This window comes from Canis aureus, chromosome 28 (genome assembly GCF_053574225.1).
Source record: "Canis aureus isolate CA01 chromosome 28, VMU_Caureus_v.1.0, whole genome shotgun sequence".
NCBI classification, from domain to species: Eukaryota; Metazoa; Chordata; class Mammalia; order Carnivora; family Canidae; genus Canis; species Canis aureus.
This window is the reverse complement of record NC_135638.1, coordinates 25573946-25595619: the sequence shown is the minus strand read 5'-3', so window position 1 is coordinate 25595619 and position 21674 is coordinate 25573946. Positions and strand designations below refer to the sequence as shown.

The following is a 21674-nucleotide window of genomic DNA, read 5'->3' as shown; positions in this document are numbered from 1 at the left end:
TGATCTCTCATTTAATGAATCCTATCATCCCACAGTAACCATTTTGGAAGACCATTTGGCCTAGGTAGATAAAAGGCATGGTCAGGGGTACTTGGGTGGCTTAGTTGATTAAGCGGCTGCCTTGAACTCAGGTCATGATCTCAGGGTCCTGGGATCAACCCCCACATCAAGCCTTGGCACAACAGGCTCCCTGCTCAGCAAGGAGTCTGCTTCTCTCTCTCCCTCTGCCTGCCCCCCACCACCTTGTTCATTCTCTCTCACAAATAAATAAATAAATAAAATCTTTAAAAAAAGGTGTGGGTCAGAATGTAGAGGAAAAACTCTACATCATTTCTATATTATCCAGATTTTTGGATTATTAGAGGCAATAGCAGTTTAGGAGAAAGCATAGATTGGAGAACAAACAGAGGATTTTTGGATTATAAGAGGCAACAGCAGTTTAGGAGAAAGCATAGATTAGAGAACAAACAGAGGAGCTACAAAAGAATCAAAAAGAATGTCATAAGGAAAAAGTATAAAAGTAGATGAAAGAGGAGGAGGTAGCTTCAGAAGTCTTTATAGGTCCTTGGCAAAGAGGCCAGTACACGGAAATGTGTTCCTATATACATATATTTTTTTATTGAGCTTAGATTTGCCAACATATAGTATAACACCCAGTGCTCATCCCGTCAAGTGCCCTCCTCAGTGTCCATCACCCAGTCACCCCATCCCCCTGCCTGCCTCCTCTTCCACTACCCCTTGTTTGTTTCTCAGAGTTAGGAGTCTCTCATGTTTTGTCACCCTCTCTAATTTTTCCCATTTTCCCTCCTTTCTCCTATAATCCCTCCCACTATTTCTTATATTCCCCTTATGAGTGAAACCATATAGTGATTGTCCTCCGATTGACTTACTTCACTTACCGTAATACCTTCCATTTCCATCCACATCAAATCAAATGGTGGGTATTCATCCTTTCTAATGGCTGAGTAACATTCCTAGGTTTTCTAAATCAATATCTACTTCTGGGAAGGAAATTTCTGAGAGTAAAGTGTGTCGTTGGAGCACATCCTCTTAAGCAGTGTAGTTACTGCAGTAATTGAATTTCATCTTTCCATTTAGATCATGTGGCAGTATTCTCTGTTGGCAACACTAAACATCTAAAGGAGTGAATGTGATTATTATTTTGTTAAGTGTTTTAAAAATCTTATGAGCTGACTTAGAAAAGTGATGATAGATGTAAAAATGCTTGGCATAGTAAAGGGCACAGAGTAGGAATGTGATAAATGTCGGCTGATATTAACCTATCCATAATATTCAATAATACTTAATAGCCTTGGCTAGAGAATTTAAGAAGCCTAAGTTTTAGTGTTAGATCTACCACTAACTCGTTAAGGTATCCTTAGCAAGTCACTTGATTTTATTTGATTGTAAATTACTCAAATTTCCTTCTACCTCCAAAATTCTATGGTTCTATTACATCTATATAGGAAAAAAAGCTCTAAATAAAGATTAATTTTTTAAAAGAGGTGGAAGTTTTGTTGTTGTTCTCAATTTTTACAATTTTAACTAGGGTACACTACATGAATAAGATTCTTTATAGCATTATCTAAAGCCAACCACTGATTTATTTGAAAACAAAGGGTTTCTTTACAGTGTCATTTAGCCTGGCATTGCCATGAATCCAAGAATTATTCTACACTAATCAGAGAACAGTAATTCAGTTGTACTTAAATTTAGAGTTCCACACAGCCATTCACGAGAGATGAATTGAGGTGAACAAGTACTTCTAACTTAATTTGCAAAAGTTCTAAAATGTACTGGTGGAATGCACTGTAGGAAAGCGAAAAGTAGGTTGGAAGTGTGGCTCAGATCATGAAAAGCTGTTGGAGAAACTATTGCAGCTTTTTGTTGTATTTTCTGATGTACGTGATTTCTAGTTAAAAAAAATAGTGATCATATAAGTTTTAGGAGCATTTTTACCATTTTGTTGATGTATGGTGTGGTTGTTAGATAATGAATCAATCTGGTTGATATTTTTGTTTTAAAAGGAGGCCAGTGCCTATATGGAACCACATTCATGTAGTTGTGAAGGACAAAACTCTTGTTTTCCTTTACACACAATACTCTGAACAATTCTGTACTCTGGTCGTAAATGTATGGTAGTTTTCCAACACACCAAGCAATTCTGAGACACCAGCTGGGTTTCCTATAATTTAACTCAATCCTGACACTGCCTATCTGGAGATCCCACAGATTAAAAACTCAGTTCTATAAAACTGTTGTCCCGCCTCCTTTGGCCAACAGTTGCAAGGCCAGGTTGTTACCTGTTCTTCTGACCAACAGCCTATAAATTAATTTCCCATGACTCCCTCCCCAGATTTGATTAATTTGTTAGGGTGGCTCACAGAATTCAGAAAAAAAGTTTACTGACTAGATTGCCAGTTTATTATAAAAGCCTATAACTCAGGAACAGCCAGATGGAAGAGATACCTAGAGCAAGGTACGTAGGAAGGGATGAAGGAGCTTCCATGCTCCCAGTCAGGGGTGCACCACTCTCCCCACACCTCCTTGTACACCAGTTTGGAAACTCTCTGAATTCTGTCCTTTTGGTTTTCTATGGAGGCTTTATTATTTAGGCATGATTGATTAAGTCATTGGCCATTGGTGGTTCTAGTAAATCTGTATAGAATTTATTTAGATTCTAGCGCTATTCCCTTCCCCAGAGATGGGGCTGGGTGGGTATGTGTCACTGATGGTTCCAACCCTCTGATCTAATCAGATTGGTTCCCTTGGCAACCAGTGCCTATCCCGATATTACCTTGGGGTTTTCCAAAAGTCACCTCATTAACATAAACTCCAGTGTGATTGAAAAAGGCTTGTTATATGAATGACAAAAGACACCTGTTTCACCTTTATTGTTTTTAAATCACTTAGGAAGGTTTTAGGAGCTCTGCCAAAAACTGACAAAGACCAAATATATGTAATTCTTAATATAAATCACAATGTCACCGAAGTATATGGGTTTGTTTTAGGAGGCAAATTACGTGCTAAGGCTGAGTTTGTCTTTACCAGTGTGAATATTAATGATGGGAAACATCACTCAGCAGGCAGAGCGCTTACACCCTACCACTTGTAGTCAACTGCAGACCCAACAGAAAGAGATGGACCTTGCAAGTGGGTACTACATTACTATCTCACAGAAGGAAGAAAAGCTTACCTTTTCTCATTCCCAACAGCCCAACCAAGGAAAAACCACTATACTTACAGCTCCCAGTTTACTCCAGTGGATTTCTTTGTTTATAACTGCCTTCCCAACTTACCCCCTTTATCTATGAAAGAACCTACTACTCCCTCATTCTCTGCACTTGCCTATGGTTTTGCTGCAGCTTGCTTGTCTGGGATTGCAATTCTTTTTTATTCTCAAATAAACCCATCTTTTGCTGGTAAAATAACCAGAAATTTTATTTTTAAGAACAACACCAGCACTTTTTTTAATGCAGGTTCACTATAGGGATGTCATAAGCCAATAGCATACAGGATAATGTGTCTTAATAAGCCAATAAAGAAATAACAAACTCCAAAACAATGGTAGATTAAAAATCACACTATTGTTCCAGGCAAGGGGAGAATAAAGAAAGAAAGTAAGTCCAAATTTAGTTGTGGTATACCTTTATATAGTTGGTTCTCTGGAGAGACAGCTCAGTCAACCAAGAGCTGACAATAAACAGCCAGAACAAAGTAAAAATCTTTTTTTTTTTTTTAATCCTTTGTTGCCTAAAGCATGTTGGTGAGGAATAATGGTGCTGGTGTTGATGGGAAAGATGTTCTTTCTGGGGCCACTGCAGTTTCACCACTGTTAGGATAAGAATTGCCTTCACTGCACCAGGACCCACCAGATCACCAAGTCTTAGGAGAGCTATTTAGATCAGCAAAGGGTAGACTTGTCAGACTGAATACTCACGAGAGTCCTTGCATCCACATTGCCATAGTTGCCTCTTCATATGTTTTATTGATAAGCTCCCAGCAAGGCCCTCAGCAGCTGAGCTATGGAATGCTCATCAACAATAATGGATAAGAGGATGAAATTCTTAAACAACTTACTTCACTCTTATATCAAAACAACTTTACTCTTAAGAATGGTTTCATTGGGATATCCGGGTGGTTCAGTGGTTGAGCGTCTGCCTTTGGCTCAGGTTGTGATCCAGGGGTTCTGGGTTTCCAGTCTTGCATCAGGTTCCCTGCAGGGAGCCTGCTTCTCCCTCTGCCTCTCTGTGTGTCTCTCATGAATAAATAAATAAAACCTTTAAAAAATTGTTAAAATTATGAGAACCAAAACAATTTTTTTCCACCTCCATTAAAAGAAGATGATACACTTTAAATACCTATGTAATCTTTAGTGGAAAAACCAGGAGGCAAGCTATTTAAATGTACTGTGGGTTTTTCTTTTTTAAAATTTTAAACTCTTACTATTAAAGTTTGTTTATTGTAATTCTCTGTACATTGCCTTAAGATCAGTTTTAAAAGGAGGGAAAAGTGGAAAACAAGTTGTGAAACACTAAGGTAATGGATGGTGGTTATGAGTCATTATGGTTTATTATGCAAGTATGTACAGAGGTAGAAGGATCTATCAGGAACAGCTCTCATAAAATGACAAATTCATCATATCCTTGGTGAAAAGGACCCTGTATATATTTAATAGAAGTCTTTTCTCATGGACTTTCTAATCATTAAGAATTTATAGTTTGAGTCACTTGGAGAAGGTTCTGGGTAAGTGACTGTGTTGAAGACTGTATATTTGTTGGTCAGCATTTGCTCTTAAGCCTTTCTAGGATCCACATATCTAGCCCTAACCTGGAGGACAGTATTGACTTTCAGACTTTATACAGGTAGAAAGCAAGGAGTACTTTCTCATTTTATTTTGGGTAGTCAGCTATAGACAACATTTTGTGCTGAAAAAAAGCTATTTTCTGTTAATGTCTGTCATTGAAGTTTACCACTTAGGTTTCAATTTTAATGTTTCTCTGTCATAATTAAGCAGACTGAATCTTTGGACTGTAGCATTTAAAAGAACCTTTATTCAAACTTTTATATAGTCATACGTGAAAACAGAATACTTCTTTAAAATGTAGATAAGATGGTCACAAATGGGATAAATGATGACAGGCATTGTTATGCATAGAAGTAGCAGGTTTCCTTGAGTGACTCATAATTTTTGAGAAATTATACTTAACAGTGGTTAAGAATGAGCATTCTGGGGCAGCCCCGGTGGTGCAGCGGTTTGGCGCCTCCTGCGGCCCGGGGTGTGATCCTGGGGACCCAGGATCGAGTCCCACGTCGGGCTCCCTGCATGGAGCCTGCTTCTCCCTCTGCCTGTGTCTCTGCCCCCCGCCCCGTCTGTCTATAATGAATGAATGAATGAATGAATGAATAAATAAATAAATAAATAAATAAATAAATAAATAAATCTTAAAAAAAAAAAAAAAAGAATGGGCTTTCTGGACTTATCCAGACCATAGTTCAAATGGTGGTTCAGCTACCACTTAATGAGTTTTTACCTGTAGAATAGGCATAGTAATCAGGCATATCTCATAGGGTTGTTATTAAGTTTAAAATAAATAATAATTGGGGATGCCTGGGTGGCTCAGTGGTTGAGCATCAGGTTGTGATCCTGGGGTCTGGGGATTGAGTCTCACATCAGGCTTCCCGCAGGGAGTCTGCTTCTCCCTCTGCCTATGTCTCTGCCTCTCTCTGTGTATCCCTCATGAATAAATAAATAAAATCTTTTAAAAATAAAATAAAATAAATAATACTTGTAAAGCACTTAACACAGTGTTTGTGATATAGTAGGTGCTCAATAAATGTCAGCAATTAATAATACTCTAGTCTTCCTGTATCTGTAGGTCATATGTTCTAAGACCCCCAGTGGATGCCCGAGACCAAGGATAGTACCAAACCTTATATATATTATGTTTTTTCCTATACACGCATATATGTGATAAAGCTCAATTTATAAATCAGGCACAGTAAGAGATTAACAATAATAAATAATAAAATAGAACAATTACAACATATACTATAATAAAAGTTATATGAATGTGGTCTCTCTCTGAAGATATCTTGTTGTACTGATGTGGGATGATCAAATGCCTATGTGATGAGATGGAGTGAGGTGAATTATGTGATGTAACGTTAGGCTACTATTGACCTGATGATACATTTAAGGATCATCTACTTCAAAAAAAAAAAAAGGATCATCTACTTCCAGACTGCAGTTGACAATGGGTAACTGAACCACAGAAAGCAAAACCATGGACGGGGGGTGGGGAGTGGGGGGTTACCATATTCTTTTTTTTTTTTTTTAAGATTTTATTTATGTATTCATAGAGACACAGAGAGAGAGAGGGGCAGAGGCACAGGCAGAGGGAGAAGCAGGCTCCATGCAGGGAGCCCGACACGGGACTCAATCCAGGGTCCCCAAGGATCACCCCCCGGGCTGCAGGCGGCACTAAACCACTGCGCCACCGGGGCTGCCTGGGGTAACTGTATTCTTAATGGATAAAATTTTATGGCCTTAATTTTGTTTCTCTTTTGCTAATTACTTCAAAGGAAAACACATACCACAACTTTCCCTTTATAAGTCCTACAAAGCTTTAAGGAAGGAGAGAGATCTGGAGAATGGCAAAGAAATTATTCTTCAGAGATTATTCCTGACCTAAGCATAAAGATGATAAAAGCCTGTTCCCCCTTTTGTGTCCCCAAGAGTCTGACTTCCAGCCTATTGCCTCTTGTGACTACACAAGTTGTCTATGGGTAATTAGAGCTACTCCTCTGGTTTACATGTCTTTTGTGTATGACTCCCCAATCATGGCTCCAACACTGACCTTTATCCTTTGCCATTCAAACTAATATGTCCAATTGCCTACTACCACATAATCAGCCTCACCTAGTGCTACCCTATAGGTAGTTCAAATGCAACATGTATAAAACATAATATGTCTTCTCTACCCTCCTCCTGATGCCTTACCCTCACTTTCCACTAATTTTGTCTTCCTTTTATTGTCCCTATTCAATTTATGGTATCTCCATCAACCTGAGAGGCATTCTAGACTTGTCTCCCTTATTGCCTATATCCTGTCATTTACAAAGTCCTCCTGATTTTGCCTCCTACATATTTCTCAAGTCTGTCTTGTCAGTTCTATGGCAACTAAAGCCTTTATCATCTCTTGCCTTTTTCTCTAGATTTCTCTAACCCCATCTTGATCTTGCCTCATCTTCATTCATTCTCCATATTGCTTTCAAAGTGATTTAAAGTGAAGATATGACCATTGTCATTCCTACATATGAACACCATCATTTCCTATACAATCAAGTCCAAGGTCCTTAGCATGACTTATCAGGCTCATTGTGATCCTCTGATCTCTGCTTATTTACTAGCTCTTCCAGGCCCATGCTCTCAGCTTCAGTACTAATTACTTCCACACATGTTATGTGTGCTTAGAATACTGGTCTTCTGTTCACTAACGTGTCCAATTATCAGTACTCAGCTCAAGAGCCACCTTCTTTAGGACAGCTTCCCTAACCTTCATTTTCCTTCCTATCCTGTCTCCCAAAACAGAACCACTTGCCTCTCCTTTGTGCTTCCACTATAACCTCTGGATACTTCTATGCTAACATACTGTTGTATTGGAATTATCTCTTGTAGCCCATCAGGAGTCTTGAGCTCCCAGGGAACACCTTCAACATAGTGCTTTTTTCCAGAGGTGGAAGTCACAGTTATTAAAATTATTTATCAATACTGGCATACTAATAGTGTAAGAATAATTAATATGCCTTTGTTTTATGAAAATAATAAGTTCAGTCATTTTATGTAGACACTTTCCCAATTATACTTAAGTACCATAGACTCCCCTTTACTACACTAGAATGCTGACACTAATGTGGCTCAGCTCTCAACAATTTGTATCCATTTCATTAAAGGTCAGGTTATAGTATATGAAGCTATTTGATTTAATATAGTACAGCTCATGGAACATACAAGAACCTCAAGAAATGTTTGTTGAGTTGATGAATACTAAACTCAAGCTATACAGACTGGGCCTTTGTGGTTAATTGCTCATGTTAGCTGGCCATCTGCTCACACTTTAAAAAACAGGCTAAAAAAATGGAGGAAAAAATTCCCCCCATTCTGTCTTGCATACCAAAAGAGGCTAATCTTCTTAAAGCCCTATTTTAATTGCATGCCTACCTTTCTTAACCTACAATAGCTCTTTATTAGTTCAAGTCCCAACTCTTCACCCTGCCTTACCTATTCAACCTAATTTTGGGCAGCAACTTCTACAGAATCAGTCTGTACAGTTAGATCCACTTAATAAGCAGAGTAGGCTGGATATATGGATTGGTTGTTCTTACTTGAAATAGATTTTGACTTTTTGAATCTAGGCTTTTAGTATCAGGGTAGAGACTTTAAAGTTATATGTTTGTACACTAAACAAAAATTTGTGTTCATTAAATATTTATTGAGTGCTTACTATGGGCGAGGCACTGGAGCAGTGGATGGGGCTTTGGTGATAATCAAACTTAACGTAACCTCATGGAGATTCTGGTCAATTGTGAAGGCCAGTAATTATAATTCAGGGTAAAAAGTGCTAGGACAGGGAAAGTGCCCCAGGAGTCCAAGTTCACAGCAGGAACATCTAACCCAGCTATGGGATCAGCTTAGGCTCAGTGACATCTATGTTGGTGGCAGTCAGTGGGCTGTGCATTACAGGTTGAAGGAACAGCAAGTGCAGAAGTTTAGAGGGAAGAGAGGTTGGTATGCTCAAGAAAATGAGAGAACTTTCTTAAGGCTAGATCTCAGGTACAAGGAGTCATCTGTATTACTGTAGTAGATCATGACAGAAAAGAAAGACTATCTCTTTGTCCAGTCAGGGACTTACTTCCTCTTTTCCTCAGGGTCTAAATTGTTCAAGTAAATGCATTCTTTTCTTTCATGGAAGTTTTAAGAAAGAAAAAAACCAGAACGAATAAAATAAGCTTCTGTTGTTTCACTGTTTAGCTTCTAGTCACATATCATGTTGCTTTTAATTTGTGTAATTATGCATACAAAATTAATAAGTCACGCTGAAATGGTATAAGCATCACTGTAGTTTGCTGACACCCCCACTTCCCTTGGAGCCTTTCCTTGGATCTACTCCTTGGATTTACATTGCTATCAGAAAAACATTAGAATCCTCAGCAGAGTTGTTAAGCCTTTTGTGGTTAGTCTTCAACCTACTTCTCTCTATGTATTTCCTACTTATCTCTTTCATCCAGACTTACCCTTTGCTCTGCCATAGCTTTAGTACACCCTATGTTTTCCTGCCTTTGAGCCTTTATTTACCTTCTCTTCATTTGTAATAGCTGCCTTCCCTTTTACTGCCTATTATGATCCTTTCTTGAAAACTCAATTCAAATACTTTTCTACCAAGTCTCTGATTTTCTTGCTTTCCCTTTTGCCTCCTCCAATTCTCCAGAAGTGTTTTTTTTTCCTTTCAATAAAACATACTGTAGTCTTTTGCAGTATTTTTTTTTAAAAATATGGGTTGCAATCCATTAGTGACTTGTGAAATCAATTTAGTAGATTGTGATCAGGATTTAAAACCTAGAATGATGGTGCACCTGGGTGGTTCAGTGGGTTAAACATACAACTCTTGATTTCACCTTTTTTTTAGATTAAAAACTTATTGTGTATTCTTAGTATCCTATTTTTTGTTTTTATTTGTTCTAGTTTGTTTCATTGTTTTTTTCTTTTTCACTTTGGTCCTTTATATTAGAAGTTTTCCTTTTCTTTTTCACTTTGGTCCTTTATATTAGAAGTTTTTCTTAAGTCTCTGATGATCATTTAAGAGTAGGACACTAAAAATTCATTGAAAATTGAATAAAAGTTCTATGTATCTGAGTGGAACTTGTTAAAGGTAAGCCAGCTTTTTTTTTTTTTTTTTTAATCCTTTTTTAAGATTTCATTTATTTGAGAGAGAGTGAGAGCCAGAGAGATCACAGAGGGAGCAGACTCCCTACTGAGCAGGGAGCCTGATGCTGGGGGCTTGATCCCAGGACCCCGAGATCATGACCTGAGCTCAAGGCAGACACTTAACTGGCTGAGGCACCCAGGCGCCCTTAAGCCAGCTTTTTTGATGGGGACCATCACAGATTTCATCAACAGCAGCTGCTTTCTCAAGGACCATTCAGTTTTTCCAGACAAGAAGCCTCTCATCTCTTTCCTGTTGCTCCAAATTCTGAGCCTTTTCACAGAATCTACAGGTTAGGTAAGCTCACTCCTGTCTGGTCCCTTCTGCAGACCCAGTTTCACCTTCTGCCACTCTCCCATTCCTCCATAGACTGTCTTCATACAGTATGGAGTTTGATGTCTTTTGTGTTTCTCCTATTGTTTGAGGTGACTTCTGAGAGAAAGGGGTGAAACATCCTTATACCAACATTTTAAAATGGGAAATCCTTTCCTGAACTTTTTAATTCACAAGTTTCTCCATTTATGTCATTAAAAATGGAGGGAATGTGCTAATATTTCTCCTACACAGGTATGTTGAGACCTAATTGATGTTAATGTATTGTGTAGATGAAATCCTTGTGTAAGTATTAAGTGGCCTGCTGTTTTTCAGAGCGCATAGAAAGAATGCTGTATAGATTTGAAATTACCTTTTATGGTTTCTCATTTTAAAAAAACAGAGATTCTCCCTTTTAACTTTAGATTTTGGCAAGCCAGTGTTTGTTGTCTTTTCATAGCCAATTCAAATATCCGGAGTATGACATCAGGAGACGATTCATAATATGAAGTGTGCTGAATGTGGCTTTGTGAAAGTTGTTATTTCTCATGATATTGGGGTGTGAAGTTTACTTTTAAAACAGACTGTTTTATTCCCTAAGCTCATTTCAATATTCTTTTTCTTTTTGACCATGGTTTTTCCATCCCAGTAACTTCAGTAAAATTTCTTGCAGAGCAATTGCTTACAAATAAAAGATTATCTTTAAGTAGTTTAAACAGACATATAGTTTTTTGAGTAAATAGTACAGAATGTCTGCTTTAGAAAGTCCAGATCTAGAGAAGTAAGAGCTGGAGGAGACTGAGATTGTGCCATATTGTAGAAGAATGGTAATACACATTAGTTTAAAATTCTTTGACATGAGGACCATTTTAGTATGAAGCTAAAAAGCCTCTTCTAAAGTTTTAGCCACTTAGCAATTTAGTTTTTTTTTTGTTGTTGTTGTTGTTGTTGTTTGTTTTTTTTAAAATATCCTTATGGGGATTACACCACAAAATGCATGTGAAGTCCTCAGCACAGGGCTTGGCTCCATTAATGTTAGTTAGTTCCTTCTATTGAGGTATGTAAAGCATTTAGTTCAGTGCCTTTTCCTCCTACTTTCTTTCCTCCTACTTACTCAGGATGTTCTGCTGAATCAAAACTACCAGTAGGAAGTTATATAATTCAGATCCTTTCGTCTAATTCTTAGAAGTTTTAATTTGGAGATAGTTTTGGTAAATTCAAAAAAATACTGCTACTAGGGTGGTGTTTATGCTCAGGGCTTTCCAAAGAGTTAATCCTGTCTGTGCTGAATTAGCAACCTATGAAAACAACAGTGTGTTGCCGGAGGGAACTCCAAATTTTTGAAATAACTTCTTTGCCAAGCTACTCAGGCTTTGGGTATTACCTACGGGAATTTATGAATATGTCAAGCCTTGATAGATCCTTCCTTCTTATGTTAATGTACTATAAATATGCTAGGCTCATCCTGCCTGTGGGACTTGTTTTGTCCAGGCTGTTGCTCGTATCACCAATACGAGGATCCTCCTGGACTTGAGTAGTGCTAGGGACCCACAGGACCAGTTTAGCTCTGCCCACACTTGCATTTCCCTTTAACATTGCTGATTTTGAGATCAATAAACTCTCTACTCTGACATGTAGAAGGAGCAGGCTCATCAATTTTAATTTTGAAAATTGCCTACATGCTATTGTCATCATTTTGTCTAGGTTACCTTTGCAAAATGGTGGATTCATCAATTTGAAACCCATTATGACAGAGTTGGCCATTAGGGATTTCTAATTTTGCTATTACATTATTTCCAGTGAAACTCTAACTAGATATTCTAGCTGTATGAATGCTTATATGAGAGAATGGTAAAGAAAATATAGAGTAAGGGATGGATCCATTTTGCATTATTCAGAAAATTATTCTATAATAAGTTTCTGAAATTAACTGCCTTTGGTCAACACCTAACAAAATGGGTAAAATTTGATTTGTTAATGATACAAAATTATCTGATACAAAAATTATCATTTTATTAATGGGCTGCTTCTTGCATCTGGAAGACTTAGTTCTAAATTTTGAAGGTATTATGTAGCTTTACAGATATATTTTTATTAAACTAAAAATCCCCACTTATATTTTTTTATTTAAAAAGTAGAAGCTTTAACATTCCATGGATATAGTGGACTAGATTTGAATTGCTTAAAATATTTTTTATAAGTTATTCACTTTTTTTAACATATTATTAAACACATATAAGAGAATATTCACAGTAGATGTGCAAAATACAAAGAATAACACTAAGATAAATACCCATGTAGCTACTACTCTGTTTAAGAAATAGAATGCTAGAAATACATTAGATTCCCCATGTGCTCATCCCCAATTCAGTTCACCTCCCTCTATCCACCAGTTAACTATAGCAAAACTTTGTATTTATTATTCTCTTGAGTTATGTAAAATGATTTTTTCAACATTTATATTTATCTCTAAACAGTAAGTTGAATTTTTTGATTTTGAAACTTATATAAATGGAATGATTTCTCCTGATACTTTTACTAGTAGTGTTGGTGACATTCATCCATGTTGATGTGTATAGCTGTGCCTATTCATTTTCATTTCTGTGTAACATTCTGTTGTATGTCCTACAACTTAGTTATCTGTTCCTCTCTTTTTTTAAAAAACATTTTATTTATTTATTCATAGAGACAGAGAGAGAGAGAGAGGCAGAGACACAGGCAGAGGGAGAAGCAGGCTCCATGCAGGGAGCCTGATGTGGGACTGGATCCCGGGTCTCCGGGATCACGCCCTGGGCTGGAGGCAGCGCTAAACCCGCTGAGCCACCAGAGCTGCCCTATCTGTTCTTCTCTTGATAGACATTTGGGTCTTGCTAGTTTTTTGGCTGGTACAGACATTTATTTCTTATACATGTCCCTTGTTGCACATGAGCAAAAGTGGAATTGCTAAACAAATTGCTTAATTTCTGAATTTCATGAAAAAATGCAATTTGCTTTCTTTTGAATTTAAGGAGGATTTGACATTGAGAGAATTTATTGCAAAGCAGTGGTTTGATAAATTGGATCTATTTTAGCAATTTTTCTAGGAAAAATAGTTCAAATTTTTAAAGATAGTTGGTTTATTCAGAAAAGTCAGGGAGTAAGGAATTTTAGATTATTTAGATATGTTTGTACATGGATGTAGGGATACAGATATATAGATATGAGATAAAGGGTCAATTTCAGGAATCAGGATATAATCTTAATAATAATAATGGGTAACTTTTATTGAGTATGAACCAGGATGACTGTCCTGGTACATGCCAATTGAATAGTTGAATATAAGCCACTGCTGTGTGGAAATTGTGTGTGTGTGTGAGAATCTTTGAATATGGGCAGTGAAAAAATTGCCTTCAGAGTTTTTGATTTTGGGACAGAAGAGGAATTTTATATTCATTCAGCCTACTTTAATCAGTGCATGTTCTACCATCAGCAAGTAAGATGGACTATAAGATGCTGAATTAATTTTTCACCATGATACTTGAATTTCTACAAATTCAAGGTAAGATGAGTCCATAATGCCTTTCATAATTGTCAACTTTATAATTAGTGCTTATTGCCAGTGCTTTCCTTTGTATATATCTGGAAGTGTATTACAAATGAAATTTATGTGCATTGCTGATAAAATGCCCTCTCTTCTGAAAAACCTTTGTTTTACAACTATCTAAAATTTACTCACTTTTAAGATTTCATCCCCTCTTCTATACTTAAGATATTTATTTTTGCCCCTGCCTGAGCCAGGCACCTATTTGTTTAAGTGCTGGAGATTCAATAAGAAACTAGATCCAGGGTGGGGGTGACTGGGTGACGGGCACTGAGGGGGGCACTTGATGGGATGAGTACTGGGTGTTATTCTATATGTTGGCAAATTGAACACCAATAAAAAATAAATTTATTAAAAAAAAAGAAACTAGATCCAATCCTGCCCTCAAACAACTTAGAGTTCAGTGAGAGAGAGGATATATGAACAGATGATTCCTGGGCAATTTGCTTTGATAAGGATTGGTTCATAATCAGTCTTCAGAACAGGTGAGGGGAAAAAAAAAAGAACAGATGAGGGAAAGCCTCCAGTATTAAGATATTTTTAAAACCTGTTCTCTGATTTAAAATAAATCTACAATAAATTTAAATACTTGTTTGAGTTATGTAAAATGATTATGATTTTATGATTCTTCCTAACAGAATACCATTCTGTTTTCTTGTTTGGATTTCATGAAAAAGGAGAACTGCTTTTCTTGTTGCTTCAAATATTTTTTTAATTCTATGAGTCATGACTTCTGGAAACTTATTCAGAAAACATAGTAGTCATTGATTGCATCTTGTGATTATTATAATGAAATCATAAGTATGGCATGACATTTAGAACTATGTAAACAACACATGGCATGGGGCCTTGAATCCACATATACTCATGCACCCAATGTGGATATTTTAATACTGGCATGCTTCACTAAAAGAAAAAGCAGGTACACTACAGGAATAATCTTTGGTTACTAAATATCATTTATTGAAAGGCCAATCTAAGGGGGATATAAAGTGTCCAGTAGATTTGGGCATGAGGAGAGTGTTGTGCTATGTGTCAAAGCAGTTTAGGGAGGTGAGAGATGGAAGCTGATGATATTGGGTTGAAGAGTGAAGAGTAGAGAAGAGAAAACGAGTGTGGACTCTGTCCATTCAATACGTGAGTTTGCAATAGAGTGACCAACTACCCAGTACTGTAGGGTTTTCCTTGGACTCAGGACTTTCAGGACAATCCCAGGCAAACAGGAGCATTTGGTTATTCTATGTGTTAGGTTCAGTGCAAGGTTCTGAGGTTGTAAAAGTAGACGTGCAAAGAGAGAATTATTACATAATAATGATAATTTAGGATATACATGTAAGGGGCTATGCAAACACAAAAGGGAATACTCCCCAGTTTGCAGAAGGTGGTCAGAAAGAGAAGATGAAATGAATCCAGAGAAAGAGTAGAAATTATCCCAACAAAAAATGGGGACAGAACATTTCAGGCAAAGAAACCATGCAGCATTTGGTTTTTAGAGAAACACAGTAGTTTTTTCCTGAAAGAGAAGGGGAAGTCACTAAAAGGGAAGGGAGCTCAGGTTCTTATCCCTCAGGGTTTGGGCATGTGGGGGATGTTAAGGGAAATAAAGCCTGGGGGCCTCTAGGTCTTTGGTGAGACTGGTGCACTGCTGAGGGAGAGAGAGAAGAAAGGAGGTAGGGAGTTTAAGGAGAATGGGGAAATCACAAGTTTCTGAGATAGCCAGATGTGATTATATTAGGTAGAAAAGCTTCAAGCATTACAAAGCGCTAGAAGAAATAGCTAAAACTTAGTTATCATATACCTAGGTATCTTACGAACATTTTCACATTTAATTATCATAACAAGCACAAGAGATAGATACTACTATTATCTCCATTTTACAGATGAAGAAACAAAGGCACAAAGAAGTTAACACTTGCCCAATGTTATGCAGGTCCTGAGGGGCAGAAACTAGGACTCGGTAGGTCCTATGGAACCCTTCCCTCTTTATCTCTATGTTAAATACATTTCGCCATGTGATTTCACCTGACACTCCCAACTATCTCTTGTAGTATTTTTATCCCCAGATGAGGGGACAGTGACCAAGGTAGAATCTTGTCCAGAGTCACATGGGCAGTCAAGATATATGGCTAGGCAATGTGTAGGAAAGAACAACTAAGGACACTGTAAATTGCTGACACTTTTCTTTTCCCCACATTACCTACTTTCCCAGCTTTAAAATAAACAAATGTGATCCTTTCATGTCCATACTCCAGAAATATTCTAGCCATTTGTTTATATTTTGGTTTTTTGAATTCAAATGCACTTCTCCCTAGAAGTCACAGATGACACTTCATTCCTTTTTTTTTTTTTTTTTTTTTATATGATAGTCACACAGAGAGAGAGAGAGAGAGAGGCAGAGACACAGGCAGAGGGAGAAGCAGGCTCCACGCACCAGGAGCCCGACGTGGGACTCGATCCCGGGTCTCCAGGATCGCGCCCCGGGCCAAAGGCAGGCGCCAAACCGCTCCGCCACCCAGGGATCCCGACACTTCATTCCTAACCAGGTTGTAAGGTGATTAATATTGGCCGTAGATTTTAAATGCCCTTATGAACCCCTGAACTCCATTTGCCTCTGAGTCCTGAGTTTTTGGGAAGTGGGAATGATTGTCTGAAGATTTGTCTGATTAGCAATCTGCTATCCTGGTAAGCAAGAAATCTTCAGAAACCTGGAGGTGGGACTCCCAGAGCTTTAGCAGAATTAGTTGTTAAAGATGTGGTTGATCCTCCCATCAAGGGCAGACGAGGGAAAGAGTTGGACTATATATTTTGGATATTCACAGATTAGGGGGTTTCTGTTTAAATTGTCACCAGTTTTGACCTTGGGTAATTTCTGCATTTACGGATGATGAGAGATAATGCAAAGTTAAGGAACACTGCCCCATTTTTATGTTGCTAGTTAATGATTGAGCCAGGACTAGAGTTAAATCTCTATCCCCTTAACCAATTGCCCCAGTGGGATTAAAAACCAGTGAGACTTTATCACCACCAAGATACTGATTTGCTGGTACATCCCTTGTGGATAGCAGCTGCCTCAGTATTCTGAATGCTTCCCAGGCATGCTCATAGACCTGAAGTTTTCACCAAAACTCTCTAATGTGATACCACACAGCATTCCCTCACTGTCTCATTGAGTGGCCCTAGTATGTCAGGTATTAGCCTAAACCCTGCGGACCCAGTGGTGAATATGACAGGCATAGTCTCTGCTCTCATGTGCTTAAGGAAAAACAATCATGAAACAATTACACCAAGTATATAATTACATTTGTGTGATAAATGGTATATAGGATAAGTATTGGATACTATATGAGTATAACAAGGGCCCTAACCTAAATCCAGGGTGAAGGAATGTTCCCCTTAAGAAGTACTCTTCAGGTTGATCCCTAAAAGGTAAGTAGTAGTTAGCTAAGTCTTAAAGACTGAATCATGTCTCCCTCTAAATTCATATGTTGAAGTCCTGACCCCTTAGTACCTCAGAATGTGACTATTTGAAGATAGTCTTTAAAGAGGTAATTAAGGTTACATAAGATCATTAGGGTGGGCCCTAACCTGACATGACCAGTGTCCTGATATGAAGAAATGAGGACACAGACACACCCAGAGGGAGGATCAAGTCAAGATGCAGGGAGAAAATGGCCATCTACAAGCAATGAGAGAGGCCTCAGAAGAAACCATCTCTATAGACACCTTGATCTTGGACTTCTAACCAAAGGAATTGTGAGAAAATAAATTTCTGTTGTTTAAGCTACCCAATCTATGTCACTTTGGTATGGCAACCCCAGCTGACTGACAGTTCAAGCAAAAAATAGAGGTATGAGTGTTCCAGGTAGAGTGACTATACGAAGACTCAGAAGAAGGTTGTAGTTGGCTAGTGTACCATTTAAAGGGACTTATTCCATCTATTTGGAGGAATAAGAGAATAAGAATAATAGTATGTTATTCACATTTACAAAACCAAACTTCTTTTCTAGTTGTGGGTTACCAAAAACTAACAAAGATTCCTGAAATTGAGTCATGTTAGGTCTAGTGTTTTAAAAGGTAATAACAATCTGGATATGTAAAATTATGTTTGTTTGTTTGTTTGTTTTTTAAAGATTTTATTTATTCATGAGATACACAGAGGGTGAGAGAGGCAGAGACACAGGCAGAGGGAGAAGCAGGCTCCTTGCGGGGAGCCTGATGTGGGACTCGATCCTGTGGCTCCAGGATCAGGTCCTGGGCCGAAACCGCTGAGCCACCCAGAGATCCCCTGTTTGTTTATTTATTTATTTTTAAACAGGAGTGGGTTGTGGGTTTTTTTTGAGAGATTGTGAGAGAGTGCACATGCACAGGAGCAGGTGGAGGGGAGGGGCAGAGGGAGAGAGAGAATCTTAAGCAGCCTCCAAGCACAGCACAGAGCCCAGCTCTGGGCTCAATCTCACAACCCTGAGATTGTGACCTGAGTCGAAATTAAGAGTGGAACGTTTAACTGACTGAGCCACCAGGCACCCATGTTTATGTATTTATTAATGGCCTAGTCTTCTGACATTATCACGTGTAGACCTACTTTTAAAGTGCATTATATGTTCATGGGGTCTTTTGCCTAGAAGAGTCTTTCTCTGCCTTCTTGCCCCTGAAAATCCAATGTGTAGTTAAAAATTACTGAAATCTTATGTGCATATACTTTTTACTACTCAGGCCCCTACTTGTCTGTCCTTTTTTACTAATTGTGTATACTAGTGGTTCTCAAACATTTTGGTCTCAGAACCCCTTATGCTTTTTTATACATATATTTTGATAAGACTTTATTTTAAAAATAAATGGTCATCCAAGAAAATACACACAGGGCCAATACACATATAAAAAATTGCTCAACATCCTTATCCATCAGGGAAATAAAAAAATCAAGTACACATCAAAGCCTCAATGTTAGATCACATCATGCCCACAAGGATGACTACCATCAAATAGACAGACAGTAGCAAGAACTGACAAGGATGCAGAGTCATTGGGAGTCCCCCTGTTCTACTTTTTTTAATTTTAAAAAATTTTTTATTTATTTATGATAGAGAGAGAGAGAGGCAGAGACACAGGCAGAGGGAGAAGCAGGCTCCATGCACCAGGAGCCCGACATGGGATTCGATCCCGGGTCTCCAGGATCGTGCCCCGGGCCAAAGGCAGGCACCAAACCGCTGCGCCACCCAGGGATACCCCCCTGTTCTACTTGTAAGACTGTAAATCAAAAGAGCCACTTTGGGAAATAAGTTGGTGAGAACCCCTTACACTCTTAAAAATTATTGAGGACCCCAAAGTGTTTGTATCTGTGTGGATTATCAATATTTGCTATATAAGAAGTTAAAAATGAGAAACTAAAAAAATATTTAAAATAAAAATATTTACCTTTTACACATTAACATAAAATATTTCTATGATGTTTCCCAAAACTAAAAAAAAAGAATTAGGGCAGCCCCAGTGGCCTGGCAGTTTAGCGCCACCTTCAGCCCAGGGCCTGATCCTGGAGACCAAGGATCGAGTCCCACGTCAGGCTCCCTGCACGGAGCCTGCTTCTCCCTCTCCCTGTCTCTCTCTCTCTCTCTCTCTCTCTGTCATGAATAAATAAATAAAATATTTTTTAAAAAAAGAATTAGTGAGATTAACACTGTTTTGCATATTTCAAATCTCTTCATTTTTTTTTTTTTTTAAGATTTATTTATTCCTGAGACCGAGACAGAGAGAGAGAGAGAGAGAGAGGCAGAGACACACACAGGCAAGAGGGAGAAGCAGGCTCCATGCAGGAAGCCTGATGCGGGACTCAATCCCAGATCTCTGCTTGGGTCAAAGGCAGGCACTAAACCAGTGAGCCACTCAGGGATCCCCTCAAATCCATTTAATTATGTCTGTCTTATGAGGAGATACCTGCTTCTGCATTCAAACAGTTACAATATTTTGTTTTGATTGAAGTATGCAAATAAATAAATAAATAAATAAATAAATAAATAAACAGACAAACAAATCAGGCCTCACAAAGACATGTAGTGGGAAAAAGCAGGTTTATTTTAATAGCCTTTCCAGAAAACTGTGAAGATTCTTCTTTGATACTATACCAAGACTTGGCAAGTGGCTGTTTTTTAAACACAAACTGTGCGGCTTAGAACAACAAATTTATTCTCTCACAGTTCTAGAGGCTGGAAGTCTGAAATCAAGGGGTCAGCAGGGCCACATTCTCTCCAAAGACTCTAGGGGACATTTGTTCCTTACCTCCTATAGCTTCTGATGGTTGTCTGCCTTCATCTTTATGTGGCCTTCTCCGTGTGTCTCTGTGTCTTCTTGTCTTGTGTCTCTTATAAGGACACTTGTCATTGGATTTAAGGCTCACTTAGATAATATATAAATCATCTTATCTTGTGACCCATTTGGGGGGCCACCATGCAACCCACTATAGTCATCTTATATTTTGATTGGACCTTTGACGCATGCATTGTTTTGTAACTTCATACATTAGTCTTGGAAAACATTGGTTCACTAATTTATGCAGATTTCCCAAATGTTGACATATTTCAGTTAACAATATCTTTTAAAATCACATTTATTAATATCACCAACTGAATGCATTAGAAAAATCTTTCAGTGGAAGGAAGCAGGCAAGCTCATGCGGGAAGAAACACATTTTCCAAAATTCTTAATTTCACTTTAAAGGCTGAATTTTATCATTGCCAACAAATACACCGAGTTGTTTTCCTTGATGTGACAGGCTTACTTTGTTCGTTTTCAAGAAAATGCCTGCCAAATACCCAAGTTTGGCAAATATTGTCATTTGTCAGTCATCCTTTTCAGTAAAAATGGTGTTCTATATAAAGCAGCTAGTTCAGCTTTTAACTCAAACAATCTCACAAGAAAAGACTTTCCCTCCAGACAGTCATTAGACTTTGGTAAACAGCAGAAGTACTTTATGCATACTTAGATTTTGCCACACAGTATATTAAAAATGAATGGACTCAAAGGTCAAGATTTAATACAATTTTTACTACCTTTTTTTTTTTTTTTTTTTACAGATATCCTTAAGTGAACTTGGCATTTTTCTTTTTTTTTAAACTGCAAGTCAGTAATGGTGAAAAAAGCAATGAGTAGGATAGCAATGAGACTGCCTTCTTTCATGCAGGGCACCATCAATTCTAAGTACTATAACTTTTGTACCATCAATGTAAATCAGTGAAGAAGGCAAATAACATCTTACTGTTATTATGAACACAGTTTGACCTCACAGACCTCTTGAGAAAGTCATAGGGGTCTATAAATTATACTTTGAAAACTGCTGATGTACACGATTCATTTTAGAACTAAAACACTATAGACTGATTAAATTTTTAAGATACGTGTATTTCTTATTAATAGGACTGTTTCCTTAGAAATGAAATATATGAATGTATCTAAATAAAAAACAAATAGTACACGAAGGCTTATAATGAAAAGTAACACTACCCTATGTTACCAGTCCTCTGAAGCAAACACTGTCTTGAGGAAAAATACCTTTTTTTTTTTTAAGATTTTATTTATTCATGAGAGACACAGAAAGAGAGAGAGAGAGAGAGAGGCATAGACACAGGCAGAGGGAGAAGCAGGCTCCATGCAGGGAGCCTGACATGGGAATCGATCCCAGGTCCCCAGGATCAGGCCCTGGGCCAAAGGCGGTGCTAAACCGCTGAGCTACCCGACTGCCTGATTACCTTTTTATTATAGAAAATTTCAGACACCTACAAAAATAGTCTGAAGAGTATAATTAG

The 21674-nt window shown here is 37.9% G+C and overlaps 1 protein-coding gene and 1 long non-coding RNA gene across 6 annotated transcripts in view; one reads left to right on the top strand and one right to left on the bottom strand.

Moving 5' to 3' along the window:
- Nucleotides 1-21674, top strand: part of SGK3 (serum/glucocorticoid regulated kinase family member 3) — a 180820-nt gene that overhangs the window by 52444 nt on the left and 106702 nt on the right. Inside the window, exon 1 of one of the 5 annotated variants that reach the window (XM_077876730.1) lies at nucleotides 16265-16421. The exons of 3 other annotated variants lie outside the window; for them this stretch is intronic. The gene's annotated coding sequence lies outside the window, so the exon portion shown is untranslated. Of the gene's footprint in view, nucleotides 1-16264; nucleotides 16430-21674 lie in introns of those variants that run through there. One more of the 5 variants, XM_077876731.1, reaches the window with a different exon arrangement.
- LOC144300549 (uncharacterized) overlaps nucleotides 3386-21674 on the bottom strand; it is a 35183-nt gene continuing 16894 nt past the window's right edge. The window contains exon 3 of the long non-coding RNA XR_013367235.1: nucleotides 3386-3895. This is a non-coding gene — a long non-coding RNA (uncharacterized LOC144300549). The remainder of the gene's footprint in view (nucleotides 3896-21674) is intronic.